This window comes from Myodes glareolus, chromosome 19, assembly GCF_982192425.1.
Source record: "Myodes glareolus chromosome 19, mMyoGla1.1, whole genome shotgun sequence".
In the NCBI taxonomy this organism is placed as follows: Eukaryota; Metazoa; Chordata; class Mammalia; order Rodentia; family Cricetidae; genus Myodes; species Myodes glareolus.
In genome coordinates this window covers 10,310,503-10,336,138 of record NC_142044.1, presented here as the reverse complement: position 1 = coordinate 10,336,138, position 25,636 = coordinate 10,310,503, and the positions used below count along the sequence as shown (strand labels likewise).

General features: G+C 42.7%; 2 pseudogenes across 8 annotated transcripts in view; one reads left to right on the top strand and one right to left on the bottom strand.

Annotated features, from left to right (window-relative positions):
• The window catches only part of LOC125415122 (nonsense-mediated mRNA decay factor SMG5 pseudogene), a 106,288-nt pseudogene that overhangs the window by 17,380 nt on the left and 63,272 nt on the right, over positions 1-25,636 (bottom strand). For all 8 annotated transcript variants that reach the window (XR_014998067.2, XR_014998068.2, XR_014998061.2 and 5 more), the window contains one exon: positions 6,166-6,318. The product of XR_014998067.2 is annotated as a nonsense-mediated mRNA decay factor SMG5 pseudogene, transcript variant X7 (transcript). The remainder of the gene's footprint in view (positions 1-6,165; positions 6,319-25,636) is intronic.
• On the top strand, positions 21,117-21,306 carry LOC148118893 (Nuclear RNase P; annotated as a pseudogene).

Below are 25,636 nucleotides of genomic sequence, written 5' to 3'. Positions count from 1 at the left end.
TCTGTAAACAAATGTGCAGCAAATGAGGATAATGACCTCAAAATGTAAACAATGTATAAGTATCTTGATCAGAAGTAAGAATAATGTATAATGCAATATGAAAATATATCCTAAAAGTTATATCAACATACAAAATGTCTTAAACAGAGGTAGAAACACACATGTACACAATCTGAAAGAATAACTTTACATAGGTGTACAAATATTGTAAACAGAAATAACAAATATAATTTGAACTTGTATTAATATACAAAAATCTATACCAATGTAAATTATCCATAAAAAAAAGCTCACAGGTTTTCACTCTATTACCCACTATTATTATTAATGTGAATAAGTTCACATTAAATTATCTATTATCCCATTCAATTTTTCTTTCTTTCTTTTTTAATCTCTGAGCCTACCTAGTTTCCACCCCAACCCTCTACCTTATACAAGTAATAATCAGCATAGTAAATGGAAGGAGGAAACACAATTTATCACACACAGACATGCTCACATTAAGAGCAGACTATTGTAATTATACAACAGAAGAGTATGTAAGAGGCAATATGAGAAATTTGTCAATGCAATAGAATCACATCGACATAACAGTGGAAGTTTTTAAAGTGAGGAAAGTCCAAGTAAAGAAAATACTGAAATGAAAAACTGTTAGGAAAGTGTTTTTGATTGCTCCATGTTCTTCACTCAGGTAACTAGTCTTATACTAGACTTGGTAGGTCAGTTGTGACTAATTACTCTAAATTGGAACATCCCCTCCTGTAGGGAGGAAAAGAACTCATAAGGCCGAGGAATCTCAAAAAACTTACAATATTCAGGAAGTTCAGAAAATTGTAAGATTCACAGGCCTCTCCCCACATCCTGTGTGATAAGAAAAGAAAACAATTTCTGGGGAGAAGAGGCCCTCTTCAGTGCAACTGCCTGCAAAGTTTGCAATGAGTTCTGGGCATGTAACTTCCATGACTCATCACCCATGCTGAGATGAGTTTAGGTGATGCAGCTACCCTTGGGATACCTATGCTTCTGTAATGAACCCCAAGAAGCCCACTGGTTCACCAAGCTGGACATGAATAGAATTGTTTCTCATCTACCATCCATGCCCTATCTGGGATGAACAGATGCCTGTTCATATCTCCCCAGGAAAAGCCACAGATGGAAACCCTAGACACCTTTATGTTTCACTAGGGAAGGTGTCTTCTCCGAAGAGAAGTCTGAAAAATGGTGGCAAAGCCCGATTCACACTCTGTGTTCTTTCCACCCACACACACTGCCTGAAACAATCACCGTTCCAGCGATCACATTTTTATAAACTTAACTTATGTAAATGACTTTGAAATTTGTCTTGCCTTGACATAGATAAATTCTACAGCTACAGGTGAAATCTGAATGCATTATCTGAACCTGTGTTGTGTGATCTAGTACACAATGTGTCCCTAAATACATTTAAATCACTAAGTTTTTTGGGGGGGTACTGTTTGTTTGTCTGTTTGGAGTTTGTTTGCTTCTTTGCTTTGGTTGGTTAGTTGGTTTTTTGAGACAGGATTTCTCTGTGTAGCCCTGGCTATCCTAGAACCTGTTCTGTATACCAGGTTGGCCAAAAGTTACAAAAATACACTGCTGATACTACTTAATATAAACTATTTTAGTTAATCTCAAATGATACAATATTAATTTTAGATTTATTCCAAAACCTCTCCCCTTCTAAAGAAACTCTGAATTTTCTTCCACATCTGAAATACTGTGGACATGCCTGAATGAAATTTCATCTCAATGTTTAAGCATCAATGAGGAATAATTCCTCTGCCCAAATGCAAATTTGGAGATAAGCATTTACAACTAAAGCTTTTCTTAAATTCACAAAGACCTAAATTCATTATAATATAAAAACTATAAAAATTGATTACCTTATATTTTATCAATAACAAAATTTGGATAGGCTGTGTTTGTAAAGATGTGAATGAATATTATGAAGGTATTAGAGTACCCAAGAGCAGAGAGTTCTGAGTGACATTAGCCTTAATAAAACCCCAGGTTGAGTATATCTCAATGGGAGTGCATCTCAATGGTACCCTCAGAAGCCACAAGAAAGTTTTCTAAACTAGAAGACTCTTCAACTTCTCCCCAAACCCATTATGTTGGGATCTTTGCTAGTGGAATACTGGTTCTCCACTTTTATGAACTCCTTGGATAATTCTCCTTTGACTAACATTTAAGGCAAACATTACTTATGAAGTAAAATGGAAAGCCAGTATGCTTGATGCAGAGTCTGTAGACAGGGATTATTATTCATTCTGGCTATACCCATTCTCTGCAAGGCAAGGAAGGATATCATTCATAAAGCGGATAGTATTAAACACTTTCTGACTGTTTTCTCTTATTCTGAAAGCAAAATACTGACAGTATTTTCAATTATGGTTAGAAAGCCAGAAGATGCCTCATGCCTTTGAACAGTTACCTGACCTGCACACACCATTATATGGTCATCTTAAACACATCAAATGGAGGAAAACAACTTCTGATTCCTATGATTGAGGTCTTAAAATTTTAGAGCCTTTCTTTTTCTATCTTGCAACTTTTTCACTATAAAAAATCAGACATAAAAGAACTATGACCTAAAAATATGTCTAAAGAATTGAAGTTACAAGTGAAAAACTAACAATTAATAAAAGGAATCAAAATCTGAAAACATTAGTCCTATTTTAAAGAGGAAAACAAGATGGGCATTGTGGCTCACTCCTGTAACCGCAGCAGTTAGGAAGCTGAGACAGGAAGATTACCATAAACCAAGGTACCTGTGTGATAGAGAGTGATTTCCAGACCAACCAGTGCTACATTGTAGAGCTACACATATTCTCCATTTCCCCTGGACCTGTTTCTCTCCACCTACTAGTCCTACTCTCTAACTCCTGTAGCCACTTATGAAATAAACATTCTGAGGCTTAATATTAATTACATCATACTCTTTGGCCTATTAGCTCAGGCTTCTTATTAACTAACTCTTACATCTTAAATTAGGCCCTTTCTATTATTTTATATTTTACCACAAGGCTTGTGGTTTGTTACCTCTTACATGGCATCTGCCTGACTCCGCCTTCCTTTCCTTCACTATCTCTGCTTTGATTTGCCCTGCCATAGGCCAAAGCAGTTTCTTTATTAACCAATGGTAATAAAACATATCCACAGCATACAGAGGGGAATCCCACATCAACATTGTGAGACTTTACTTAAGAAGAAAAAATAATGACACTTAGAAAGGAGGGTAGCTAGATGCATCACTAGAGTTACCATCCAATGTTCCAAATGCATTTCTCAATTTTATTTAATATTTTGACAAATATTAAATAGGAAAAAAGAAGGCAAACTTATTTAGTTAATAAAAAAAGAACTTGCCCACTAATTATAGTGAACAGAATGCCCTGGAATTATGAGGTAAATGATATATATCTATATCTATATATACATATACATATATATAGATATATATATGTCTTTTTATATCACTAAGTTTGAGAAGACAATAGAAGAATGCAGAGGACCATGAAAGAAGGATGCAAGCAGGACTTCATAGGAGGCATCCACTGCATGCTGGGCGCTCATCTGTGCCTCTTTCATGCCCTTCAGCACCTCACCAACCTAGTCAATGCAAAACTGGGCTTACCTCGCTGATGAGTCACCTAGAAAGAAAACCTCAGAGAGTCCCTTTTACACCCTGAGATACCATGAGCGCGAGCGTCTGAGCCACCGCTTACTTTCCACCAGGGAGGGGTGAAAACGCACCTGTAAAACTTCTTTCCACGTGCTAAATCATTTTCCCTGGCAAGTGCCCGCAGTGTTGCTGACACAGCCCAAGGACCCATGTTGATAACTAGCAGTTTCTGGTCCTCCTTTTCAGGAAGCAGGCGCCTCCTTCATCAGCCTATTGCTGTCTAAATAAAGTGAACGGTGGCAGGTGTAGGCTACGGGCTCGTTCTACTTTGTTTTCTTATCCTGGCAAGAGGATCTGTCACCCTTCTGAAAAGACATTCAGTCCCTGAAAACCCGATTTCAAGGCTTCATCAGAGCTCAAGGGAGCCTGAGGATGTTTTGGAAGTTAGCCAATTAGGGGTGTCTGCGGGGTGTCTGCTCTCCCTTTCACTCAGCTGGCCTTTCACTGTCTGGGTTCTTTCATCCTTCGCTAAACAGCAGCAGATGAGCCTGAGGCAGCAAATGGTATCTAAAAAGAACAGGCTTTGCATCTTCTGAAAGCCAAAGGCTTCACAGCAATGGAGCAGAGGGGACTCTGTGCATCTCTGGACAGTTTATACTGAATGCTAGGAAGCACAAGCCCAGGGACAACAATGGAATGGCCACCGAATATATTTCTCCCACGAAGGAGAAAATAATATTCTCTCCATTTTATATCTATATCTTTTTAAATGCGCTATTTTCTCAAATAATGTAGCCTAATTATAGTTTTTCCTCCTCCTTTTTCTTCCAGGTCCTTCCTACCTCTCCTCCCATCCTCCCATCCAGATCCACTCCTGCTCTGTCTCTCATTCGAAAACAAACTGATTTCTACGGGATAATAATAAAATATAAGATAGAACAAAAACTATCAGATTGGAGCTGAACAAGACAAACAGAAGAGCTCAAAATAAGGCCTCGGTCTCTGCGATTTCACATAAACCTTGCTCATGCTTATTAGAGGGCTTGCTCTTCTGGAGTCCTCCTTCCCCTCTGGCTCTTTCTGCCTCCTCTTCCACGCTTCCACAGGGTTCCCTGAGCCCTGAGCGAAATGACCAAGAGGTATGAAAGAGAAGGATAGATGAAGCTAGCAAGCAGAGAGAATAAATAGGAGGAGAAATTCAGACTCAATAAGAAGAGAAGAAAGAAGAGAATGAGAGAGAAAGAGAGGGGGATGCCAGGGGTTAGTCAGGCAGCTACCAGCCAGCAGACACAAGAAGCAATGAAAGTAAGCTATGCAGAATGAAAGTAAGAAAGGTAAAACGCCCCATGGCAAAAGGTAAATAAAGAGAACCAGGTTAATTTAAGTTAAAAGAGATAGCCAGAAATGATCCTAAGCTAGACCAAGCATTCATAACTAATAATAACTCTCTGTGTCATGATTTGGGAGCTAGTTGGTAGCCTAAAAGAAAAAGTCTGGTACATCTATGTGTTTGTTTCTGGCTTCATTTCTTGCTGCCTATTTGCTATAGAAAGGGACTTTCGTGTGTCCAAAATGGTAGAAAATTGGAGTGGTTTTCATGCTGGAAACCAGCTGTGAAGCAATAAAAATGGAAATTTACACAGCATAAAGAAAATGGGAACCCCAAAGACAAGGAATAAAAGTGAAATTTCACAAATATTGTACATCTAAATGCACTATATTAGGTTTCATGGTTTGCAAGGCTGAATGCCAAATGTGAAATCACAATGTCAGAAACAAAGACCTTCATCATCTACTCAGCAAGTAGAATTTCCAATACTGATTTACTCATGATACTATAATAAATATTATTGAAGATCCATATAAGATATGTCACATGCAAATGGAAAAATTAGTATCCTGTAAATTTTTTTAAGATACTACTTAGTAGACTTTCTAAAAAGTGAAGTAGAATGAGGGCCTATGTCAGGACTAACTAATAACCATATTCTTCAGTAACACCCTTCACAATAACAGCAATAGTTAATATTAAAGAGAATCAGGGACAGCAATGACCTGCTTGACAAAAACTTCATTTCCAATGTGTTGCTTTTATGGGTCTTCATAACTTCTAAAATCTCTGCATATATGGATCTATTTTCAAACTGTTAACAATACTGAATTAAATTATTAATAGGCCAGCATGGTTAGAGACTTAATACTGACCTTGTTGAATTTCAAAAGTCTCTGAAAGATGCTTTTCTATCTACTTCATTGAGCAAATACTTATTTTAAACTGATTATGTGTAGACAGAAGACCAACACATAGTTTCCAGTTCCAAAGAGCTCATTGTCACATGTGATAATTACAAAGTGATGAGACAGTGATTGGTCAAATTTGTGTTGCTGTCACTCTAGGAACGCCCGGGCCTCACAGTTTTTGGTCAAAAACATCTGAATTTCACATCACCATAGAGACTTGAAAGAGAACCTTTTCTTACTGTGCTGAGTCTTCTGAAATAAGAAATAAGAATGCTTACCTTTAGGATCGTTCGAATGAGGCGTGTTTTCCAGGTTGAAGTAATTGTTCTATAAGTGAGCCTCACTGTTGATGGTAGAAGCAGAGCTAACAGGGCTGCGGGCTGCAGGACTACAGAGGAGCAGGACCATCTGAAGACTGTATGGGATTTTACCTGGATAAAAAGAGAGGGGAACGTTGTGAGATAAAAACGACAGCGAGTAAAAAGAGATTTGGAAGGGGTATTGATTTAGAACAAGAATTTATATTCTTTAAGTGAGATGCTAATTTGGTAGAAATTAGCAGAAAAGGTAAGTAGAAAAGGTAAGAAATTGGACAGGGTTATAAAAATTTAAGCTGGATCACTCTGTTCACTCTTTGCCAACTGGATCTCCTGTTTGTCAGAGCAAAGGAAACACTGGTGCCTAGAAACATTTCCAAGCTCACACACAAGCACAGACTCTTTATTAGTGTGGGGCGAGCACAAAATCAAGTCTGTTCCATTAGGGTAGAAGAACCTGCAGGCAAGGGAAAGTATTTCTTTTGAAATAATGAAAACCTCTCCAGTCTCAACACTGACATTTCTTTTTCTTTTTTTTCTCAGAAATGCCATCACTGTTGACAAGAGATAAGAAATGCAAACAGATGGATATGGGAGCAGGGAAGGAGATATCTTAATTGAAGGAGCCATTTTGGGGTTGGCAAGAGGCTTGGCTATGGAGGGGTTCCCAGGAGTCCACGGGGATGACCTCAGCTAGGACCCTGGGCAGTGGAGGAGAGGGTGTCTGAACTGGCCTTGTGGAGCACTGGACTGAGCTCCCAAGGTCCAGTTGAAGAGCAGAAGGAGGGAGAATATAAGCAAGGAAGTCAGAACCATGAAGGGTTGTTCCACCCACAGTGACAGTGTGCCTGAGCTAATGGGAGCTCACCAAATCCAGCTGGACTGGGACTGAACGAGCATGGGATCAAACCAGACCCTCTGAATGTGGCTGACATTTGGGGCAGACTGAGAAGCCAATGAAATGGCACTGGGATTTGTCTCTACTGCATGTACTGTCTTTTTGGGATCCTATTCTATTTGGATGCATACTTTCCTAAGCCTGGATGGAGGGCAGAGGGCCTGGGACTTCCCACAGGGCAGGGTACCCTGCCCTCTCTTAGGATTAGAGGAGTGGGGGGGGCAGGAGGGAAGTGAGAGGAGAGGAGGAAGTGGAAATTTTGATTATTGTTATTTAAAAAAAAAAGAAAGAAAGAAATGCAAACAGGCTTTCTTCCATATGCTGGACGGAGCTATGTAGACAGATGGATTTGTGCATATCCCTTTGTGCAATTAATTTCTCAAAAAGTATACAATTCATTTCAAAGCACAAACTCGATGTCAAGGATCTGAAAAATGCAGGAGGCAAATTAGACAAGGTGGAGTCATTAGGACATCTATCTGTTTTCAAACGGATATGTCCCAAATGAGCATGGCCAACCTGCGCAAAGACATAAGAGTTAAATGTATCTGTATTCAAGATATGAGGACTCTCCACTATGATGAACAAGAAATCAAAACAAGTGTGAGTTTATATAGAAGAGAGGAATGGCCATGTGGCATCGTTACTTGCTGGTGACTGAACAAGGTACAGACATAGATTAAGCTTAATTTCCAGCAGTTTTAAGTGAATTCAGTCAAAAGAAAACATTCCAAGACTTTGGCAATTGTTTTCTTAAGACTACTCCCAACAGAATCATCTATAATGTTCTAGCTCAGCTTTACTGAGTTAGAGAAACATCTACAGGGCAGGACTTCATATCTGAATGTCAACAGACTTTCATAATTTACATGAACAGGAAATTTTGATGAAGGAACTCTTACTGTTATTTTATCCTTTGCTAAGCAAAAAAAAAAAAGCGATAGGATATGAGACACAATACTTGTCCTCAATAAGCTCCCAGGAGAGGGCAGATGAAAACCTGGGAGATGAGATGTGACACGGTATTGATTTCCTGATATAAACAAGGCATGTGCTGAGCTCTTCCCATTTGGACTACGTCTGGGTACCATCATAACAACCTTGTAAACCAGATATTTTAAATTGAGTCTGGTTGCACTAAAGAAGATAAAAGCAATTCATTAAGACAGGATTAATTCTGAGAGGTAAGGGATGGAAACAGTCCGGGAACAGTTTGTTCTCTCTCTCGGCAGCAGCGATGGTGAGAGAGGCATATTCCCAGGACTCTCCCTCCCTGGAGAAGTAGAGAGCTCATTCAGCAAGGTTTTAAGATGCTCTTAGATGTTTCATTGAAAAAGAGAATGGTGAGAATTCATACAAGGAAATGATACTCAGTATTGTAGAAAGATAAGCCCAACCAAGTTTTCTGATTTCTAATTTGAGTCCCCAGATGAGAAAAGAGTTTTATGGGTTCACAGTTCCCTGTTTGGAGAGATTTCTGGTCTCTCATTCTCCACAAAAGGCAAGTGAAGGACCCTTCTGCTGATTTGCCTCTCACGCCAGCACATGTTTAAACTGGCTACCACCGTGGGCTGCCAGTGCCACCACACCTACTTATACTGTAGTATCTGCATTCCTTAAAACCTCTCCCACTGTACCAAACCTTTGTAAGGAAGGTTTTGTGTGTGTATGGGGGGGGGGGGGTGCATGCATGCATGCGTGCGTGTGTGCGTGCGTGCATGTGTGTGTGTGTGTATGTGTATGTGTGTATGTCCGTCCAAGTGTCCAAGAGTCCAACATACTTCTCTGCCTTCAGCTCCCTATAACATATTTCTAAAAACACTGCCAGGAAAGTGTTTAGTAGACAAACTTAGGTCTTTCATTTTCTCTGCTCAAAGACAATGATCTCACATTTCACTCAAGTTTAGGTCAAAGACTTTGAGAAGGCATCCAAGGTCCACATAACCTGCTCACATATTGGTCCCAACCCCTCCATGATACAGTCATCGTCCTCAGCTTCTCGTCCTTTTCCAGCCATGACTGGCCTGACCCCTTTACGTAACAAACAGGCTTCAAAGCCAGGGCTTTGGCAGCAGCCCTTCACACTGCATGGATTTTCTGGATGTGAGGATGGTTCACCTCTCCCTTCCTCTGTTTCTAGCAGTATCTCATGAGAACATCTCATGGGTCTTCCCTATCCACATCTCTTAAAATTGTGGCTTACCCCATCACGGCCTCCTCTCCTCTGTTACTTCTCTTCCATAGCGAGTCACTGTCTGTTCATCTCAGTTTACACATCTGCAATCTCCACTCTCCTTTTCCTGAACTCTCCCAGGTTCGATTACTTCATTATGTTATTACACTTGGTACTGATGCTCACTTGCTTTAAGTTTAAGCAACAATGTTTTTACCTATTAAACTTTTGTTTTTCCTTGTTGTTGCTTTATTGCCAATAAATCTATATATGCCCTGAAGCAAGAGCTGTTGGTTTTTATTTTTTGGTTGGTTGATTTGGTTTTATTTTATTTTATTTTTATTGCATTTACTGAGCTATACATTTTTGTCTACATCCCTCTTTTCCTCCCCTATCCCCTTCTACCCTGCCCTGTGACACTCATGCTCCCAATTTACTCAGGCAATCTCATCTTTTTCTCCTTCCTATGTAGCCCCATGTATGTCTCTCTTAAGGTTCTCTTTATTGTCTAGATTCTCTGGGGAGCTGGTTGATTTTTTTTTAAGCAGGGTCTTGCCGTGTAGCCCTGGTTAGCCTGAAACTCTTTATGTTGACCAGGCTGGCCTTGAACTCACAGAGAGCTATCAGCTTATGCCTGGGATTAAAGGTATATACCAACACACCTGTCCCAAAGAAATATCTCTGTTGTGTATTTTTCTCACTTCCAAAAACAAAAAAAAAATTGTTTTTATCTTAAGAAATACTTTAAGGACTGAACAATAGTAGTAATCACGGAGAGAAGAATGATTAGCCAGGGCCAGGGCAGCAAGCCTGTAGCTGGCATAGTATCATCACCATCCTGCAGATGAGATTCGGGTAGCTCACACTTGACCCAAAGTCTGTCTCCGATGAAGAGCAAGAGTAAAGCAGATCCTGATAGACTTCACAGTTCAGAAGCTATTCCTCTATCATCCTGATTAAATTACTTCTATTCATAAAATGCCTACTATGGGCCAGGAACTTCCCAGGTTAGTTCACACACAGAACAATACTGTGGGTAAGTACTATCAATTTTGCTTTATAAATGAGAAAAACCACAGCTCTGGGGGTGCCAGCACTTGACTAAGGACTCACACGCAGCAATGGGAACAGTGATTTCTCAACTCACCCACACAATTGCATTCAGTATGTGTGTGCTGCCTAGCAGCTCAAAGCCATGCAGAAATAACATGCTAGGCTCTGGGGAGTCACTGCTTCTGTCAGAGGTCACATAGCCCTTCTTCAGTGAACTTGGAGTCCAATTTATACTGGCATGCGTTTTCTTCTCTTGTTCGGATATTTGTGCGTGAAAGAGACAAAGACTGTGAAAAAGAAGAAGAGGGCTAAAGGCCCAACTCTTTCTCTACGCCTTTAGTATCTATAGATTTTGAAAAATATGGCAGCTAGATGCGCCTCTGCTCAAACTGTCCCCAAGTGACATGGTTAACCTCACAGAAGCTTTCTGAAGCCCGCTTTAAAAAAAAAATAGTGTTAAGTATTCTTTGAAAATGCCATAATAAATAATAAAAAAAACCATACATATACATGCGTGTATATTTATTCTTTGAAAAGTCATACATATACATGTATGAATATGATCAGATCTACTCCCCGCACCCCCTCCAAGTCCCACCATCTCAGCTCCCTCCTGACTTCATGTCCTCTTTTTAAAATTCTTTATTTACTTATTTTTCTTTTTTACTCACTGTGTCCCATTATTGCTGCCCATATGTGCAAGGGTGTGGGATTATCCACTGGAGCCTGGGGAACCCATCAATGACCACAGTCCAAAAGAAAAGTGACAGTCTTTACACGCGGGCACTCACTGTCAGTGATTTTTAGCACTTTGAACGATAATTTATCTATGCATTAATCACTATCTACTCCAGTAAGAAGCTTTTCTGACCAAGGATGGTCAAGCACCAATCTATGGATATAAACATAAATATTGAGAAGGCAGTATGACAAGAAAGCCTCTTAGGAAAACATCAGCAATTTGTAGCCTAGAACTTTTGAGTGTGCTACTCATGGATTTGATCATGTTTAAAGTGAAGCTTGTCTCAAATCAATTCAAGAAGGTGATTGGTTACTCCCCATAAGCAGTCTTGCCACTAGTGCACCAGTATGTCCCTATTGTCTGGCAAGTTAGTATTGTAACATACAGGATCCATAAATAGGTGGATTTTTTTTGTCATCTTTTGTCTTCCGGCAGCCAGCACAGGACTTACCAGCCTGTGAATGTTGACCACTAGGGAGAGTTTCCTGGTCAGTCCACTGGTTTCTCTGTGTTCTGCGACTAAAGCGTGTGGCATCTTCAGCCATAAGCCTTACCATCTAGTTATGGCAGGCAACCAAGAGCAATGGCAAGAGCCTGGCATAGCTTGGGTGCCTCTGGGGCATTTCTGACAACAGTTCATAGGAAATTAGCATGTGCCAGACAGTGAGATCTCCACTTAATAGACCGTGTCGTCTGTGAGTAGACTTGTTATTTGTCCACTAACACAGAGTACTCCGTTTAAACTCCCTTGGATTTATACATGTATGTGTGAGGGTGTGTGTGTGTGTGTGTGTGTGTGTGTGTGTGTGTGTGTGTGTGTGTGTTTCAAATTAGCTTACAACTAGTGAGATTTCATAACGCCTACTTCATATAGCCTTAGACTCCGTGCTTTTGTGTGCCTGGTGGATCAGGGGACAAAAATTCAAATTCTACACTTCAGAATCCAGAACCCAGTCTTCAAAGGGAGAAAACTTAAAAAGTAGAATAAATGAATTAATAATAAATAAGGGAGATTTTCTGAAGAGAATGATGACTCCAGGGAGAATGAGGAACCTGAATCTCATTCTCCAGCTCAGTCCTCGATCTGGCTGCCAGTCAAGCCCTTGACTCCCCTGTGCATAGATCAGCAAGCAGGCAGCTCCTTCTGTACCTGCTTCATGCTGGGCTTGGCTTTCATGCTTTCTTTACCTGTCTGGATGTTTGGGTGGGTGAGTTTTCTTTTGTTTTGCTTTGTTTCAAAGAAAAACTTCCGTCCTACACTTTGATCCTTATCGAGCCAATGCTTTGATAAGACCAGAGAGGCGAAATATGTTTCATCAATGTAGACAAAGCCCTAAAGTTTCTAGCATATTCTCTCTGCCCCCTAAACCCCCGCCCTGGCGCTCGGCCCCAGGGGCCCTCAATCTGCCAGCATGTGAGAGCCCTCGGCCGAAAGCGTAAGTCTTTCTGAGCCTTGCTATCTTCTGAAGCTTGATCCCCACCTCCAGCACAAAGCAGATATGAGAAACCTCCTGAATTCGAGAAAATACTTCGTGCCTTATTAGTATCTACACGACAACTCTTCTTGTGGCCGATTGTCATGTCTAATTCTACAGAAGCAGGTAGGGCTTTTCAAAATTACATCTGCAAACGCAGGGACAACGGGGGGCATGGAGAGGAAGAGTGAGGAAGTGAGCCTGTAATGACTGCGGAAGGGAGGGGAGGGAGGGAGAGAAATAAAAACTGGAAGTTTTTTAGTTGTTTTGTTCTTTCCTGCTGCTAGAGGCCTGTTTATTTTTGCTGTTCACTCCTGCCATCTAGTGGTAACTGCACTAAACCAGCTAGGGCTCTCTAAAACCTTTTTCATGGTTAGCCGTTGACAATTTCAGACACATACAATGTAGTTTATCATATTCACCCCTCTTCTGTCTCCTATGCTACTGGGATCCTCCCTTCCCCCCACTTCTAACTGGATCCTATCCTAATTTCATTTGGTTGTGGTTTTTATAACCCATTAAGTGTGATTGATGTTCTCCGTTGTTTATCTTTCCAACAAATCCTGTCTGGGAATGCTCCATGTTTGCCACTGTTAACAGGAAGCCACATCTTAAAACTAAGGATGATCCTGGAGTACTGACAGATTTCTCTCATCCAACAGTATTCACTGGGAAAATTCTCTCTCACAAAAGTTGTATTTTGAAACGCTGGTGAGTCAAGCAATACCCTTTCGAAATACTGAACACTATTTACAACCGCTTTTGTTGAAGGTATCCTCAAGCAAAACAATTGAATAAAGAAATACCATGAAATCGTAGTCTCTCAGTATTTTGCCTCAATAATCAAAATGCACGCCCTGCGTTTTAAAAAAAGTTATGTGTAGAGAAACTCACACATACTTTACATGATCACTTACACTAATTTTTTTAACTTTCTTTTAATAGAACTCATTTTGACATTGACAAGATTGATAAAAATTTTTCAGAGGAGGTTATACTTGATTTGACACATGATTGACAGACCACGCAGAGAGAGAAGTTTGCTGGCTCAGAGGTCTTCAGGCAGACCTTTCTATGCTGAACAGGCTGGCTTTGAACTTTCACTCTTCCTGCCTCTCACCCCGTGAGTTCTGGGATCATAGGACTGCACCACAATGCCTAGGCAACTTCAAAACCTTTCCCCACAAAAATAGGCCTCCCTGATCCTCAGCACTGTAGGTGGTTCTGCTGATAAGTTGGCAATATAGAGCAGGGTGCAGGGTTGCAGGGTACAGTGTTGCAGGGTGTGGTGTTGTTGCAGGGTGCCGTGTTGCACAGTACAATGTTGTAGGATGCAGTGTTGTGGGGTGCAATGTTGCAGGGTGTGGTCTGGTGCTGCAGGGTGTGGTGTTGTGATGTAGGGTGTGATGTTGTGATGTAGGGAGCAGTGGTGCAGCAGGGCACAGTGTTGCAGGGTGTAGTGTTGTACTGCAGGGTGCTGTGTTGCAGGGTGCAGTGATGCTTTAGAGTGCAGTGGTGCAGTGGGGTGCAATGGTGCAGTAGGGTGCAGTGGTGCAGCAGGGCACAGTGTTGCAGAGTGCTGTATTGCTGGCACTTGCTTACTGAAAACTGCTGTGAGGTAATGCACTTGTACCTTTTAAAGATTGGTCACTTGTATTGGTTTAATAAAATGCTGATTAGCCAGTAGGCAGGCAGGATGTATAGGCGGGGTGACCAGACTAAAAGAATTCTGGGGAGAGGAAAGGCTCAGTCTGTAGTCACCAGCCAAACACAAAGAAAGTAAGATGAAAATACTGCACAGAGAAAAGGTACTAAGTCAAGTGACTAAACATAGATAAGAACTATGGGCTAATTTAAGTTGTAAGAGCTAGTTAATAACAAGCCTGAGCTAATAAGCCAAACAGTTTATAATTAACATAAGCCTCTGTGTGTTTTGTTGGGACTGAAAGCTGTGGCAGGACAGAAATCTGTCTACAGTTAATACCACGGTGCATTGCAGAAGCAGTTAAAGGATCAGGAATAAAGGTATCTTATGAGATAAGGATTTTACAAGGCTGTACACCGACCTGCAGTGAGAGGCCTGAGCTTTAAAATCTGAGATAATGTTTTTCTATATTTAAAGGGAAGGGACGCACAAGGAATGTCCTATGTACTAAATAATGAGCTACTGATAAAGCTGAAAATGGAGAAGAGATACAGACCAAACCCACTGCTGTCCAACTAAAATAAGCTTTATTAAATATTGACTAGGAAGATGGACACTGGCCCAGTCCATACCCAGAGTTCACCAGAGACTGATGCTGGTGTAGGTTAGTCAGATACTTGTAAAGGCAAAACCCACAAATCTATGGTACTTCCCACCGTCGTGCAATTGCTAGTAAGCATACATCCTGGCATACATGCTGCCTACAGACCTCCTGCCTACATATGATCAAGCACATCCTGTACAGCTGGGGAAACCATGCCTGTGGCTTGTTATCTTACATGAAGAACATTCCCCAACATTCCAGGAAGTGATACCCTTGGGCAAGTAGGGCTTACAGCTGAACTTTAGCTGATATGCTATGTGCATGGCTGGCTTTCTGGAAGAGAATTTTGCAATGGTATAAAGCAGACCTGGGTTTAGACATCTGGATGACAATCCAGAGACAAGAAGTAACAACTGAAGCAGAGAAGTCCAGATATTTTTTGGAAAATAGAAAAGGGACAGACAAGTATCAACTCCAGTCTTCAAATTCCACAATGGAAGTTTTTTCATTAATGCAACTCCCAGATACAGCTACCTGTTCTAGAATGAAAGAAGTGGTCATTGATCTGTTGTCTTCCTGGAGTCTCCAGGTAGGTGAGAAGAAAAAAAAAAAATGTGTCTATTGTTGGGTGGCGGCTTGTTTGTTTCCTGGCTTCCCAGACTCCTGAAATAGTCACACAGAAACTATATTATTTAAATCACTGTTTGACCCATTAGCTCTAGCTTGTTATTGGCTAACTCTTATATCATAATTTAAACCATTTCTAGCAATCTGTGTATTGCCACGAGGCTGTAGTTTACCAGGTGAAGCTCCAGGGTCTGTGTCCATGGCTCCTTTCTAACTCCACTCTTCTTTTCCCCAGCATTCAGTTTAGTTTTCCTCGCCTAACTCTGTTCTACCCTATCAGGCCAAGACAGTTTCTGTATAACTAGTGGTGTTCACAGCACACAGAGGGGAATCCCATATCATATGTCTCAAAGTCATCTATGTACACCTTCACCTCCAACCAGATCTCTCCAAAGACTGCTCCCCAGTGCCAGGCTGAGTATCAGGACACTGGTTCCTCACCTTTTTCCTTCCATCCTGCTGTGGTCAACCACTCCAGGCTTTTCTATAGTGTTTGTTCTTTCCTATTCCTACCCAAGAACCTCTGAGCCAGAAATTTTTCTACCTGCCTATTATTAGCTTTCATCTTGTTTTGTTTTGTCTCTTTGTTTGCTGCATGAAGGAGTTATAAAATTCCAAGTTTAAAGTGAACCCCATATGCCTTATACAAGTTTTGTGACTTCAAATTTGTGGCAAGGGACAGAAGGAAAATCCTACTCACTGACAGGAAATGCTCACTTAAGTTTAAAGAGCCACCAGCACTTTATACCCATGAATCATTAGTTGAATGTCTTTGGTCCAACAAGAATGGGCATACGTTCTTGTGCTAGGTACCTGGCAGCCAAATGGCTTATCTGTATCCTGGATGCTCAATTACAGCACCACTATAAGCTAATATCTTTTTAAATGTCTTCATTTGTTTATTTTTATCATAATCATCAATGGTCCTTTGGAGAGCAGCTAGGATCTCCCTGCCATCTATGCGTCTAATGTGATATCTCACACCAAACATTTTAGTTTTGTTCCATCAAATAAACTATTTTTATAAAGATGATTTTATAATTATTTTTTGAATATTTGCTTATTGATTGTGCTTTCTTTTTCTAGAATAAAAATGTCATAACACTAAGTTTTCTGAAAGCATGCTTATTGCCTAAATTAATCAGAGTCGCCACCATCCCCAACAGAAGAACATGAGTAACTAACCGAAGGAAGTTTAATAAAGAATTATTGATGGGGTAACTATCGCTAGCCTCTGCTTTCCAAGGGAAATCTACTATTCAGAGGACATTAGCTAGGGAGTACGTTGTCACTCTCAGACCCGAAGGTAAAGATGAAAACACACTAGAAACCAGGGAACAGAGGACCTGAGTGAAGAGGACCCAAGTAACAAGAGCTTCGGATTCATTTTATGAAAACCATTGACTCCACTTCCCTCTCTTCCGTAACTCGACTATGCTACTGAGAGTGTCTGAAGTCAAACCCCAAAAGACAAGCTGCCCCTCTAGATCAGCCTCAGGGTCATGGAGCAGCGTGGATATGGTTAAAAGTAGGTCTGCAGGGGCACTGAGGATACATCTACTAGGCTCAGTAATGTGAGATGCTAAAAATATGTTTGCAGTCAGCAATAGCAGCTTGCTTAGTGATGCAAACAAAACAAATCTGCTTTTAAAAGTTTGAGGTTGCACGGGTGACACACTTCCTCCTCTTGCAGAGTGCCAGGCTTCAGTGTTCAGGACCCATATGGAGGCTCCAGTTGATCTGGAACCCTCTTCTAGCCCCCAAACACTACATATACTTGGTGCTTTTCCATGTAGAGAAAACAAGTTTGATTTTTCCCTGGAGACAAACTTTCACCCATCAGTAAACCAACAAAACCTCCTTCCCAAAATGATACAAATGAGTGAGACTCACTGGCTGCCAGAGCCTAGGGTCTAGATGCATAGTGCATTAAGGACATAATGACAACCTCTCAAAGAGCTAAGACTGTGGGACTTCAAATTGGAAAAAGGAAGGGAGCCTACTTTAGAGGGCGGAACAATCAGTTCATCAATGTTTGAGAAGCCTTCGTAGAAGGCCCACAGCTCTTGAAGAGTGTCACATATAGCTGTGGAATATTAGTTTAAGATGTGTTACGCTTGTTCATGCTGGGGAACATTTGTTTGATGATGCAAAGATGTGTTGTATTCTTTTGTGTTGCATTTGATTACTTCTGTAAAGCTGTGTTACTTTGCCTGTCTAAAGAGCTGAATGGCCAATAGCAAGGCAAGAAAAAGGATAGGTGGGGCTGGTAGGCAGAGAGAATAAATAGGAGGAGAAATCTAGGAAGAGAGCTCAAGGAGCAAGAGAATAAAGAGGAGGGTAGCAGAGGCCAGTTACCCAGCTACATAGCAAGCCACAGAATAAGAAGTAAAAAAAAAAAAGGAAAAGAAAAGAAAAAGTATACAGACTAGAGAAATATAAAAGCCCCGAGCAAAAAATAGATGGGATAGTTTAAGTAAAGAAAAGCTAGCTAGAAACAAGCCAAGCTAAGGCTTGGCATTTATAAGTAATAATAAGTCTCCATGTGTATTTATTTAGGAGCTGTGCAGTGAGTCTCCCCAGAGAGTAAAGAGTAAAAACAACCAACTACAGCATACCCTATCATCCAAGTCTCAGCATCTCACAGGACATAGAAGGAATTCTTTACTTCATAAATGAAATTCACTTGGGCCAAATTAAGGGCCCTCTCTGAGGTCACACTACTTTTAGGGACAGACATATTCAGACATAGAGAAATGGAAAAGAAAGTTGCAAGGGGGGGGAGTTGCAGTTAAGAATGCAAGCACCAAGTTGATAAAGTTTGGGGTTATGCTGATCAAGATGCTGTGCAAATGGGTACCCCGCCGAGACAGCTGTCTTCTTTGGTGGAGTCTTTGAACTCTCTGTATTAGTAATGAAAATAAAAATGAAATAAACACAGATGCCATGAATGGAGAAAGTTGAAATATATGTAGTCTGTCTGAAGAATTCACATCCTAAGGAGATGACAAGTAACTAATAAGTAATGTCTTCAAAATGATTGCTCTTCTTCCTCCACCCTAAATCAGGGCCCAGGAATTGGAAGTGAGATACAAAAAGATGCATTTTCAAGTGACAGCACTTCTTTTGAAATACTGAGAGACGGGCTTTTACTTCTCAATATTAAATCTGTCCAGACAGTAAAGATCTCAACTATCAAGGGCTCAGCTATGAAATAAGAACGTGATTTTCCGCTGTGATGTGGGTTACAGAACAGAAGGCATTCAGTGTTCCATCCCTCCTTCTCCTTCTCCAGAGATGTACTACAGCCTAGACACAGGCTGCCCTGGAAAGTCTCAAGGAGACAGGAAATGAAGCTTCAGCTTCAGGGCTGATGAGACGGCTTAGCATTAAAGGTACTTGGCACCAAGCCCGAGGGCATAAGTTCAATTCCTGGTCTACATGGTAAAGAACTGATCCTAGCGAACTGTGTTCTGACCTCCACACACATATCTCCTTAAACGTGTCCACACACACACACACACACACACACACACACACACACACACACCAAATAAACAATCATTTTAAAGATGAAACTTGATGGAAAGGCTGGTGCTTCTGGAGATACATGGAGAAATAGCACTGATCTTTGTCCTCAGCAAAAGTTTAAACATGGTCTTCAGGGTAGCCACAATCATCCCAGAATTCCTGCGATAGTCTTTGTTGGCCACATTCAAATAATCACACCAGGTATTGCTGTCCAAGACTCTCTCAAATCACACCAGGTATTGCTCTCAAAGACTTGCCACCGATAAAAACCATTCATACGGTTAACACGTAATAAAAAGATACTTCTAGAATAGGAGTTTAAAAAAATAACACGTTTTAAAAACATCTGGAGTTGGATCTTCAAGACCATTTAGAGTCAACTTTGGTGAGGATTCAATGAAAGTGTTCCCCTGTGGTGACATGAAGCAGTAATTTGCTTTACCCAACAAGTTCCACTGCCATTAATCTGAAATCTCTGCTCCTTTGCTCTCTATTTAAGCTGAACAGCATGGAATAAAACAACTGGAAAATGAAGTATCCTGCTGGATTATTCGCAAGCTGTGTTTCACAGCTGACATTCATGGACAAGTTTGTTCTGAGACCAAAGGCAATTAAACAAACAGAAAGTTAACTCCGAAGTCTCTGCAACAGAATTAAACAGCCTACCTCACAAACAGGCAAATTCTTATCGTGGATGACTATGTCCTTTAAGATACAGGTCGAACCTTTTGCTACTCAGCTATCTTATTTAATGAATGAAAGTCACTACAATATTCTATGGCACGACTTGCTGGAATTAGCTGGAGCCAGACACCTGCTTGTTGAGTATGGAAACACACACACACACATACCCACACACACACACACACACACAATTGCTCTAGGGCTGTTGGGAGCCACCTGGAGGCACAGGTGGTCCTGCAGTTTGGAGGTAGCCACGTGGGGCTGAGCAACCCTGCCTGCACCCTTGCCTGCACATGCTCAGACCAGCAGAATGGCATTAACCAATCAGGACAGCGTTCAAGCTGCTCCACCGTTTAAAAGCAGATGCCTCGGGACCCTACTTCCTCTCTCTCTAAGCTTTCTCTCGTCCCTGCTCTATCGTCCCTTCCCCCAATTTTCCTCAAGGGAATGCTCCAAATAAAGATGTGACCAGAGAAGGAATTCTCGTTTTTGGTGGGGTTCATTCCTGCTGGACGGGATGGCGCCCCGCAACTGGTGCTCGAAACTCCGGGACGCTGAGGGACCCTGACAACTACGCCGGGGGACCCTGAGAAAGCCCGGGAGAAAAAGCCAAGATCAGACACCAGCACAGAGAGCCTTGAATTTCAGAACTCTGAGAACATGGAGCGGTGAGTGACGTCGGTTAAAATCCCCAGAAAGGGGAGGAAAAGAAATGTAAAAAGGAATTTCAAAGGATAGGCCTAAATAGAAAAGAAAATACAAAAAAAAATCAAAGTTAAGGTATCTGAAAGAAGGTACAGAAAGCAACGGGGAAGAAAAATCCCTTAAGTTCAGTGCAGGAGGAATGTAAACAGCAGCAAAAAAGGCGAGGTAACTAAGGCGGGACTTTGAGGACGATGGGGTACGGGAGACCGCGGCTTCCGCTCCCCCTCCGTCCACCTGCGTACTCGCTGTTAGAGACTGGAGGCAACAGTCTCGTAGGGAGGCGAGTTTGATCGTGTTCTAAGACTGCCTTCCCTGTTCTTAAAGAGCCACAGAGCTTTTGGAGGTGATTTTCGCCTAATTTTGTTAAGAGAGCTCAGTCTCTGGCTCTCACGTACAAAAAACTTTAATTTTTGACTGAGAAAGACAAGCTGCTTGATCGTGCTGAGAGTGCTGGCGGCAGCCGGCCCGCCTTTGAGCGGTAATGCCTGATTAGAAACACGGAAGTGGGCCAGGCACGGTGGTGCACACCTGTGATCCCAGCTACTCAGGAGGGAGACGCAACCAGTTGCTGGCGGGGAGTTTGCTGGAGGTCTACCAACAGCCAGGTCCGACGGGCGGGCTAAAGTCCGTGTGACATCAGAGGCTATATGTCCTGGCCTTCTGGCGGGGCTATGGTTTTTGGAGGACTTTTTCAGCACCTGAGCGGACTCGCCTGACTGAGGCGGAAGCTGCGTGGTGAGCAGCGGCGCCATAGAAGGCAAAGAGGAGCTGAATCGGCTCTGCGGAAAAACTGTGTTTCCATAGCAACATGGGCGAGCGGGGAGGTGAGTTCCCAGAGAACGGGGCTCTGCGCGCGGGCGGACCGGGCAGGAGAAGCCCCTCCACGGGTGGGCGGATGCCCCCCCTCGCCGGAGCTTGGAAAAGGCTCACAGCCGGCGGTGCGAGTTCATTGCCTGAGGTGAAACGGCGAGCCCGCGCACGGCCCGGGGCGGAGCCATGCCTTTGGGCCATGCGGAGCGCACCACGGTGGGCCGCGCCTCAGAGACGGAGCCGCCGCTTCCGCTGCTGCCGCCCTCAGTCAAGGTCGCCAAGAATTTAGTCAGATAAAAACATTTGTCGCCAAAAATTCAGTCAGATAAAAACATTTATCCCCTAAACAACGTCCCTTTGTCAGCAGGAAGTAGCCAGATGATCGACGTCCATTCTCCCTCAAAGAACTGGTCCTAATTATCATAATAAAGGCGCGTCAACCTGGTTATCATTACCTATTGCCCCTGGCAACGGATGAAATAAACAATGTTACCTAGAGGTTTTTCCATCTGAATAGAGGAGCTGGAGAGATGGCTCAGAGGTTAAGAGCACTGACTGCTCTTCCAAAGGTCCTGAGTTCAATTCCCAGTGACAACTGCTTTGGTTTTTAAACAATAGAGGGGGACTACATTACCAGTGACAGCTTCCCCCAGAGAAAGGATTTCTCTTGCATTCTTTACACTTAATTTTAATTCAAAATTTTGCTGGTACAGGCAAACAAGATTTGCTCTTTGAAACGGAGACATGCAAGTCTCTAAGTTCAAAACCAGCCTACTTCCAGTACTGATTGTGCTGAATTTTTACACTGAGAGTTTTTAATACTCTTAAATGTTAATTTGGGAGGAGAGTTTTGTTTATGTTTTTCTAGGAATGCTGACATACATCTGGATGCCAGCGAGACCGACCAGAGAGATAAAGAAGATGACCCAGTGGATGCTGAGTGTCCTGCTGTGGAAGATTCATGCGGAGACAGCAGAGATGACCTTCTGGGCGGTGCCAAGAGCAGCTGTTTCACAACATCGACTTGAGCAACACCCTGTGCAACCTCTTATCTCTTAACAATTTTCTGACTGACTCTATTCTGCCTTTCTCCCTCCTTGGGAATGGGTGGGAGCAGAGATATCCTTGGCATGCTGCGTCTAGGTGGGGACCAGATTGGAAAATAGTTTTGCCTTATTGCTCTTAAAGACAATAATTAGGGGGAGATGTTGGGAGCCACCTGGAGGCACAGGTGGTCCTGCAGTTTGGAGGTAGCCACGTGGGGCTGAGCAACCCTGCCTGCACCCTTGCCTGCACATGCTCAGACCAGCAGAATGGCATTAACCAATCAGGACAGCGTTCAAGCTGCTCCACCGTTTAAAAGCAGATGCCTCGGGACCCTACTTCCTCTCTCTCTAAGCTTTCTCTCGTCCCTGCTCTATCGTCCCTTCCCCCAATTTTCCTCAAGGGAATGCTCCAAATAAAGATGTGACCAGAGAAGGAATTCTCGTTTTTGGTGGGGTTCATTCCTGCTGGACGGGATGGCGCCCCGCATAGGGCTGCTCATCTATCTGGTAATATGCTGTAGAAATGGGGTTCATATTTAAATTACATTGGGGATGTGGTTTGGAAGATTATTCAGGGTTAGCAAACTTCAACTTCATCTGTGAAAGAATAATTGTACAGATCTGAGTGGACGGCTACTGTGGAGGGCCGGACCATATTTTCCATTGCTTCTAGGAACAAAGGTAGAGATTGACCTCTGTGACCCCAAGGTGTGGCGGTACACGCCTTTAGTCCTGATGCCTGGGCGGCAGAGGCAGATTGACCTCTGTGACCTCAAGGCGTGGTAGTATACGCCTTTGGTCCCAATGCCTGGGAGGCAGAGACAGGCAGATCTCTGAGTTCAAGGTGATGTAGCACAGGCCTTTAATCCCAGCGCATGTGCTTGGTAACTCTCTACCTCTGCGTTCCTGCCTACTCCCGAGGCATCATCTGGGATAATGGGCAGCGGACCAATCCAAGAGTGACACGTCAGAAGCGAGGACTGTTTCCTTTATAAGGGCTGGGTTCCCCTCATTCTGGGTCTCCGCCATGTAAGCTTATGCTCTCCCTCTCAAGACGCATAAAGCTTTACTGCAGAAGAATCCTAAATGTCTCGCGTCGCTCTTGCTGGCGAGGCCGAGCGCGGGGCAACTGGTGCCGAAACCCGGGACGCTGAGGGACCCTGACAACTGCTCGCACCGCCAGAGACCCCTTGGACACAAGGAGGATTCAGAACTGCAGGATGTTTGCTCAGAGAGGTATGACTATTCCTGGACTTTTTGATTTTGGGCTTGACTTGTCTCAACCTTGGAAAGATTTTGTAGAGGCCTTGGTACTTCTTAACAGTTCTCTTATCACTTTGAAATTGCTTAAAAGATAAATCCTGCCAGGCTGTTGTTACAGACGGACAAAATGTATTGGAGAAAGTCCAGGATAGCATATCAAAAACTAAATGCAATGAGAGGTTAGGCGCGCCTATAAGAAAAAAAAATAGAAAAAAGGACCCCCCCAATGGTTCAAAGAATGGGGGAGACTAAAAAGAAAATAAGAAAAAAGGACCCCCCGATGGTTCTAAAAATGGGGGAAACTGACCTACAAGGTCAAAAGCTTTATGTTATGTTGTTTATGTTGTCTTTTGTGTACCGGACAGGAGAAAGATATTTAAATTTGCCTAAAGATATGATGTTTTGAAAAAGAGGTTCTGTTTTCATCTCCACAAAAAATGAGAGCCTAAGGGTATACTTGAGATTTATATGGTTTGAATCACCGAGACCTCCTAAAATGTTGTAATGTATACCCCCAAAATGCAACGGCCCAATTCAGCAGGAAGTAGTCAGAGAGAGACTAACGACGCCCATATTCCCTAAAAGATTGTTTAAATGAGGTCCTTACAATGGTTTCAGACCAGCAAGCCTGCTTCTGAGTTCTGCTTTACTCCGTGCACCGAGTTTGGACTCAGAATGAATGCAGCTGCGGCTGGAGGGTAGCTGGAGCGGAGCTTTGCTCGATGGCTATGGTGGGGGGCACGTTGCACCGGCTCAGTCGATGCCTGGCCTGGAGGGTATCACAGCAATACCAAGAATGAGAACGATGCCACAAGCTGCCAGGTCAGAAGGCTTGCAATGTGCCTGAAACTATGAGGGGCTCTGAGGCTGGAATGGCTTCTGTTCCGCTTGGCTGAGCTGAGCTATGCTGATCCTAGGTAACAAAGGCGGACCAATAGCCTGGGGCAACGGGCGGGGCAAACAATGCCGGCTACTAGTCCGAGAGATTTTCCATCTAAATAAAAAACTAAAGAGATAGCATAGGGGTTAAGAATGCTGCCTGCTCTTCCAAGGGTTATGAGTTCAATTCCCCAATGACCACATGGCAGCTTATAACTATTTGGTTTTAAATCTAACGTTTCAGGATCCACAGGGAGGTAGATGCAAAAAGTCCTTAGATTTTTAAGATAATTGGGTCATTGGCTAAATCTATGACTATGGCAAAAAAGCCCATAGTTTCCAACATGCCTCTGGTAGACTTCTTGATACAGCTGGAGAATTGCGCCCCTGCGATCCCAGATACAATGACTGATTATTAAACAATTGTCTAGTTATCTTCTAGATAATTGGACTAAAAAACTTGATAAAAATAAATAAATAACAAGGATGACCCTCTAAACAATGACAAAGGCATGACCTATACCGATACCAGTTCTTATTAAAAACAGAAAGGGGGAATATTGACAGAGCTGCCCCCGACGCCAAGAGTGGCCATTGCCATGGCTCACAATGGCCCAAAGATTTGGTTAAGTGGAAAGATGTGCTTTCTAATGAATGGAAAGGCCCGGATCCCATTTTATTGAGATCCAGGGGAGCTGTTTGTCTTCCCACAGGATAAAGAAAGCCCATTCTGGCTGCCAGAGCGATTGACCCGAACAGTGAAGAGTGATCCACAACACACGGATTCGCCTGAGGACCTGGCTGCTGCTCCTCCTGCCATTTTGCGGATGGATGACAGAGTACCAATGGAGGACACTCTCAGCTTTCCCGAAGCTGTTACCAGTCAGCCATAGGATGGCGATGTTTCCTCGATTTTTTACAACCAATAAGACTCTGGGCCCCCTCCCTACTGTGCTAGAGATGATTTATAAGCTTGGCCGTAGGACTCCAGTCCTGGGCCGTGTCTCTCATTCCCCTACTTCAAAGAATGGGTGGGGGTGGAAATGTTTTGGAACAGTCCTATGCTATGGATTAGTGTTTCTCCTCTGGATGGTCTGCTGACTCAAATCCCAAAATCGTAGGGAAAAAGTGGTTATTGCACAAGCGCTGGCTGCCCTGGAACAGGGGCCTCTACCGATGTGTGGTTATCTATGCTGAAGCAATAAGGTTTATGCCAACCAGCTCCTGCACCCCTAGGACAGTGGTCCATTGCACAGGGTGGAGTGCTTGGCTTAGCTAGCCCTGAAGGTTGTCGAGC